The sequence below is a fragment of the Cherax quadricarinatus genome, unplaced genomic scaffold (assembly GCF_038502225.1).
Source record: "Cherax quadricarinatus isolate ZL_2023a unplaced genomic scaffold, ASM3850222v1 Contig363, whole genome shotgun sequence".
Lineage (NCBI taxonomy): Eukaryota > Metazoa > Arthropoda > Malacostraca > Decapoda > Parastacidae > Cherax > Cherax quadricarinatus.
The window spans coordinates 54,078-60,786 of record NW_027195389.1 but is presented as its reverse complement, the minus strand read 5'-3'; the positions used below and the strand labels follow the sequence as shown (position 1 = coordinate 60,786).

At 43.0% G+C, this 6,709-nt stretch overlaps 1 pseudogene; it reads left to right on the top strand.

The window, feature by feature from the left end:
• Positions 1–4,263: 4,263 nt before the first annotated feature.
• LOC138851337 (U6 spliceosomal RNA) lies at positions 4,264–4,322 on the top strand (annotated as a pseudogene).
• The last annotated feature ends 2,387 nt before the right edge of the window (positions 4,323–6,709 follow it).

The window sequence follows — 6,709 nt, the reverse complement described above, 5'->3', positions numbered from 1 at the left end:
TAGACCGTAGATTTTTATTGTTTTCTCATTGTTGGAACACCTGTCTTTATGAATAATAACTTATTTACAATGGAATATTCGTGGCCTCATGGGTAATCGGATAGAGCTCCAGGTGTTGCTCTCCCAGTTTTCCCCAGTGTGTGTGTGTGTGTGTCAGGTTACAAGAGCCTAAAGTTCGTTCAGCTGTTATCCGTCGCGTTTTGGGCTATGTGCTGTTGCATTCTTTTAACCACCTTCCTGATGAAACTTTTAATGAGTGTGCATGTTGTGCGCGTTGGTATACCGTTTCTAAAGGTCTTTTTTCTATCTCTGCTGCATTATACTGCGGCCCATATCTATTTGCACACGTGGTATACAGTTTGCTCTCTATATCTCTCTCCTTCCTATGCATTCTGTATCTCTAATGTTGCATTCTTGATCTCTTCTCTACCACCTCCCATCTTGTTGTTAGATGATTTTAATACTCATCATTATCTTTGGGGAAGGTCCCACTGAATCTTCTGGTTATCAGTTGGAGATTCTTTTCACTACTCATCCTTCCCTTCACGGTTTAACCATGGGTGTTCCCACCTATTTTGGCTCTCGTACTAACTCTCTCTCTCTTGCATTGATCTTTCTATCTGCTCCTCGTCAGTTGCACTTGATTATGCTTGGTCTGTTTTCCTGGATTTGCATGATATTGATCATTTTCCTATTCTTATTACTTCTGCTTCACATTCATGACTCCTTGTAGCCCCTGTTGGGAATTTGGACGAGCGAATTAGGACTTATACTCTCATCTTACCACTTTTGTGGGGACCCTTCTTCGTCCTCTGTTGATGAGCTGGTGCACCAATTTTTGAGCTTAGTTTTGACTGCAGTGTCACATTCTATTCCTCAAACATCCGGGAGGCATTCTCAAACATATGTGCTTTGGTGGTCTCCTGCATGTGCCAGTGCAGAGTGCTTGAAAATTGCTGTGTGGGGCCATTATCGAGATATTCAGCCCATAGATCATCATCTTGTTTTTAAGCAGACAAAGGCAGTCATTCGTCGCGTCATACACAATGCTAAATGCAATTGTTACCAAGACTACATTTCTTCCATTACCTCGACTACCCCCATGAGTGTGGTTTGGCAGAAGGTACGGAAGTTGTGTGGCAAGTACGCCCCAGACCCAGCTGCGAGTTGCTGGTGTCAGTGTTGCAAAACCTTTTGAAGTTGCCACGGAAATTGGGAACTATCTTGTCTGTGTTTCACAAAGGCTTCACCTCTGTCCCTCGTTTCTTGCTTCTATTTCTGCAGGGAGCAATCACCCTTAGATTTTTCTTTAAATTGGATGTGGCCTTATAACGTACCTTTTACTCTCTTAGAACTAGAGTCCACATTTTCCATTTGCTGGTCATTGGCGCCTGGGCCCGATGGTGTCCATATCCGTATGCTACAGCACCTGCATTCTACAGCTCTTACAGTCCTTTAGCATTTTTTCAACCTTATTTGGATGCTAGGGGTTCTACATCAAGAATGGAAATCTGCCATTTCGCAAACCAGGCACTTCGGGGCATGATACGTCTCACCATCGTCCCATTGCTCTCACCAGTGGTCTGCAAGATGATGGAACAATTGGTGAATAGACATCTGATATGGTATTTGGAGACTCACAATAGCGTTTCTCCTTGCCAATATGTCTTTTGCAAGGGCCACTCTTCTCTGGAACCCTTGCTCCACTTACATACTTATGTGCGAAATGCCCTTGATAATACAGTTCTGACAGTTCTGTCTTTTTTGATCTCGAGAAGGCATATGACACCACTTGGAGATATGCCATCTAAGTTCAGGCCCACTCCTAAGGCCTCCATGGTAATCTGCAGACCTTCCTTGCTCCTTTCTTGTCTGAAAGACATTTTCTTGTCCGTGTTGGTGCCTCACTTTCCTCAGACTTCATCCTTAGCACTTCCCTTTTTCTCTTGGCAATACATGATCTAAAGTCCATTCTTCCATTGCATATTTGGTCGTCGCTTTATGTGGATGACTTTGCTATAGCTTACCCAGGAGCTGACTGTCGCCTGGTAGCAGCTTTCCTTCAGGATATGATTGACTGTGTTTTCCATTGGGTCACTTCTCATGGATTTAAATTTTCTGGTGCAAAAACTATTTCATTACTTTCACTAGACATCCTCTTGTCCCAGATACTCCATTGTACTTGCACGACTCATGTATCCTGTAATGTGATATGGTCAAGTTTCATGGCCTGATGCTCGATCACCGGTTGACATGGAAACCTCACACTTCCTCTTTGAGAGTAGCTTTCCATAGTCGGCTAAACCTTCATAAAATTTTTGTGCATTGTGAGGGAAAAGTTCAACAGATAGGAGTAGCAAGTGAGTATATGGTAACAATAGTTTGATTGCTGGCTACTTGTTAAGGTAGGGTAAGTCTAGCTCCCGCTATCCCACCCTTTTTCCCCCACCTGGAAAGTGATAGTTTGATTGCCAGCTGCTTGTTAAAGTAGGGTAAGTCTAGCTCCGGCTATCCCCTCCGTTTTCATCCCCCCCCCCCCGAAAGGTGACGTGTGGGGCTCCGATCAAACAGTAATCACTCGACTCACAGCTCCCAGCACTACTCTTGGAATGACAGATTGGGCCACCTGCCAACCAACAAGAAGAATTGAAGGAGACAGACTGATGTCCTGAGACGTCCCATGTTGAATCTACCTACCTGCTATGTACTCTGACGCAGGACATAACCCTTCATCATAGCAGTGGTAACGAACCTGCTTTCCTGTCATCTGGATTAATTATTCACGGCTATAGACTGATGAAGAACGAGCCAGTGGGTTGTCACAAACACCTGCGATCCCCCCCCACATCATCAGCAATGGCTACGATTTCAACAACACGCAGTGTCACCAACACCAGACACCCCAGTATCATTATATATATATATATATATATATATATATATATATATATATATATATATATATATATATATATATATATATATATATATATATATATATTAGAATTGAGTTCAAATGTCATTTTTTTCATTTCATTTTTCATTTTTCTTTCAATTAGGATATACCTTTCATGTTTTACTGTTTTATGTTTGCTTTAATAAATAATAAAGTGTTTATCTTTGTGAATTATTATTTATTTTTCTATTAATTTTCCTGAGGAGCCAGCCTTGATAATACTGTCTGAAGTTGTTACAGGGCTGAGTAAGCCTTCACAAGTGGCGACCTTGCCAGGATCAACTCGGCTGAATCAAGATTCAATTCCATCTCGAATCTACCAATGGAACTTCAACGCCTCATACCACAGACGGTTACCACCAGCCATGAGTAATCATTCTCTATGGTAGGAATACAGTACAGGTATTTAAAAGATTTGGTGATTGTTATAGTCTCAATTTATTGTAAGTCAAGTCAAGGCAGGATATAATAGTTAATTCTGCCACCTTTTGTGAGCTTGAAACACTTTGGAGGATTAGACTCTAGGGACCCGAGATTTTCCAGTGACAATTTGTTTCATTGAGCTCTTTATTATATCAAGGGAACTGTCGTAGGACACTCTTGATTTGTTGGTGAGAAGATTGGATGGTCAAGGGACCCCATTCTACTTACTATTTGCTCGGAGCCGACATAGAATCCTTCGTTTTCATTAATACATATTGTTTAATTGAAGCAGGGATCGAGCCATCTGGTTTATTTACAGTTTGAGTGGAGCAGGATTTGAACCCTCTGTTTTCTTTGATACCAGTTTCCTTTTCCCCTGATAGTTTAAGTTATTCTTGCAAATATGGAGGAATACCAATTTTGGATGAATGCTGGAAGTAAGTTAGGAATAACGGAAAAATTTAGAATCTTTCATTAGTGCTAAGATCCAGGAAAGACTTGAAAGAGAAAGAATTGAGAGAGAAGAGAGACTGTTAGAAAGGGAAAGACAGGAGGAAAAAGAGAGAGAGAGAATCGAAAGAGAAGAGGAAAAAGAAAGAGAGAGAATCGAAAGAGAAGAGAAAAAGGAGAAAGAGAACCTTGAAAGACAGGAGAAAAAGGAGAGAGAGAGAACTGAAAGAGAAAGCCAAGAAAGACAGTTAGAAAGAGAGCTAGAAGACAAAAAAGAGTGTGATAGACTTGATCATGAGGAAAGAGCTAGAGAACGTGAGGAAAGAGCTAGAGAACATGAGTTAAGGGAGAGAGAAAAAGCTCGCAAGCTCGAAAAAGCTCGCCTTGAATTAGAGAATAAAAATTTAACTCTTACACAACAACAATTAGAGGATGTACTTGCTTCGGCAGTACATATACTAAAATTGGAACGATACAGAGAAGATTAGCATGGGATTATTGTCCTCTTCGCTTCCGGGCCGAGTGGACGTGCTGCGCAGACGCTCCTGTTTGAGTTTGTTCTTGCGCAGTTTACCAGGCTGTTGATTGTTGCGCAGTTTTTCTCAGTGCACTCACAATGGCGGAAGGTGCACGTAGGCGAGTCAACACCGTCTGCCTTCAATTAGTGACAGGCTCGTTCAACAATCAGAATACACATCTACTGCTTACTGCGATACTCCGAGATACATATGGTATCAATAATGAAGATCTTTATGGTGTCTCTTTGAACAGCAATTCGAGGCTTTTTGTCAAATTCAGACAAAATAGTACTTACGAAAATATGGTTGCCACATATCAGGATGTGATCAAAACCGTCAATCCTGGTGTCACTGTTCGCCTTCACTACGTCTCCCGTTTTTACACCTGGATCAAGGTACGAAACGTTCCTTTTGAGGCGGACGAGAGTGATTTGAGGAATGTTTTTGCACGCTATGGCACGGTTCATATGGCAACTATGGGACGGTGGAATGATGGTCCTCTAGTTGGTATGCTGGAGGGGTCGTTCTCCCTGAAAATGTCCCTCAAGCACCCTATTCCGTCATATGTGGTTATGGAGGACTTTCGTACACAAGTGTACGTTACGTACTCAGGACAAAGGCGTACGTGCAGGCTTTGTGGGATGTATGACCATATGGCGGCACAATGCCCTACAAGACGTGATAAAACGACGGAAGTAAGGTGGAGCAGCGATCATATGCTGCTGCTACACAACAACATATATTGCCTCATAAATTGTGGAGTGAGGAGGTAGAGGGTGAGGTTGAAGAATCGCCGATATGTCTAACCCTCCCTGGTGCAGTGGAGGACGTGGGCGTGGTATCGGCGACGACAGAGGAAGACCTCGTTCATACTCAGGTTGATGTGGAGCAATCTATTCAAGAAGTTCTGAATGTTTTATTGGATGCTTCCACATCTGAGGGGCTTCATGGTGGTTTAGAGGATGTAAGTGTGAAGGAGAAGGACGGGGCATCCGCCGGGCATATTGCTGAACATCAGGTTGTGGTCGTGGAAGTTCATAGAAACAACAGTTCTGAAGATGAGATGGATACTGGCCGCAGTTCTCGTAAGAGAGTGGCGGTGACATCTGACTCTCAAGATGTTTTGACACCAGGACAACGGTCGGGGAACAAAGCATGGTGCGATGTGACCCGTAGAGACAAGGGCAAATCTACATGTGTTCAGCATGTCAAGGAGAACGACAGAGGGGGGGGGGAAGAAGTGGAGATATACGCAAGGGAACCAAGAATGTCAAGGTATCCAAGGGTAAACCTCCAATGAAACGTTCAAGTGTCTTACTTTAAATATAAATGGGTTACGGTCCGTTGAAAAACGTAAGTTTTTGGAGGCCTTGTTAAAAAATTATGTACCCGATGTTGTATTCTTACAAGAACACAATTATAAATCTTTAGGTGAATTGCTGATTCCTGAATATATTTTGTACATGGGCTGTTCTAATAGACTGAAAGGTGGTGTAGCAGTGTTAGTTAAAGAGGCTAGCCCGTTTTCTTTGCAAACATATGAGGTGGGAGAGGAGGGGAGGGTTGTTAGGGTTGATGGGATGTGGGGTGGGGTACGGGTGGCCTTCCTGGGGGTGTACGGACCAGCGGAAGGTGACATGCGTGTAAAAAATGCGTTTTTTAGGGACGTGTTGGTGTACCATTTAAGATCACTGCCAGTCGTCACGATTATTGGGGGTGATTGGAATTGCATTGATCGTCGCAAGGATGTCGAACCGAAAGGGAGAGGTTTTTTTACGGATGTGGGGGGGGATGAGGTGGGTGGGGTCATGCATACGTTCGTTAGAAGGGAGTATGCGGTAAGACTGGATCGCATATACGTTTCTAGAGGTGTCAGCGTCAGGAGTGTACGTGTGCTAAATGTGAGCTTTTCCGATCACAGAGGTGTTATGGTGGATGTTGACTGGGTAGGATTACCGAGGCGTTACAGAGGTTTCTGGAAGTTGAATGTGGGTTTAATGCATAAAAGAGGTGTGAGGGAAGATTTTGTGAGTGCTTGGAGAGGATGGTGGGCTGAATGGCAGGAGGGAATTGATATAGTCGAATGGTGGGAAACTGTCGGTAAGGTGAAGGTGAGGAATTTTTATCAGCAGCAAGGAAAAGAAGACAAGAGAATGCAGTATGGGCTATTGAATTATCTTGAAAATCAACTGCAAGCATGTTATACAAAGGGTGGGGGAGTGTATCCGGTGGTTGAAATTGAAAATTTAAAACGCTTAATTAGAGACATTCACAATCGTATTTTTGATGCGGCACGGATAGCAAGTGGAATTGATGAGGTTTTATGGAGTGACCATCCTTCGGCGTTTGTCTTGCGAGAGCA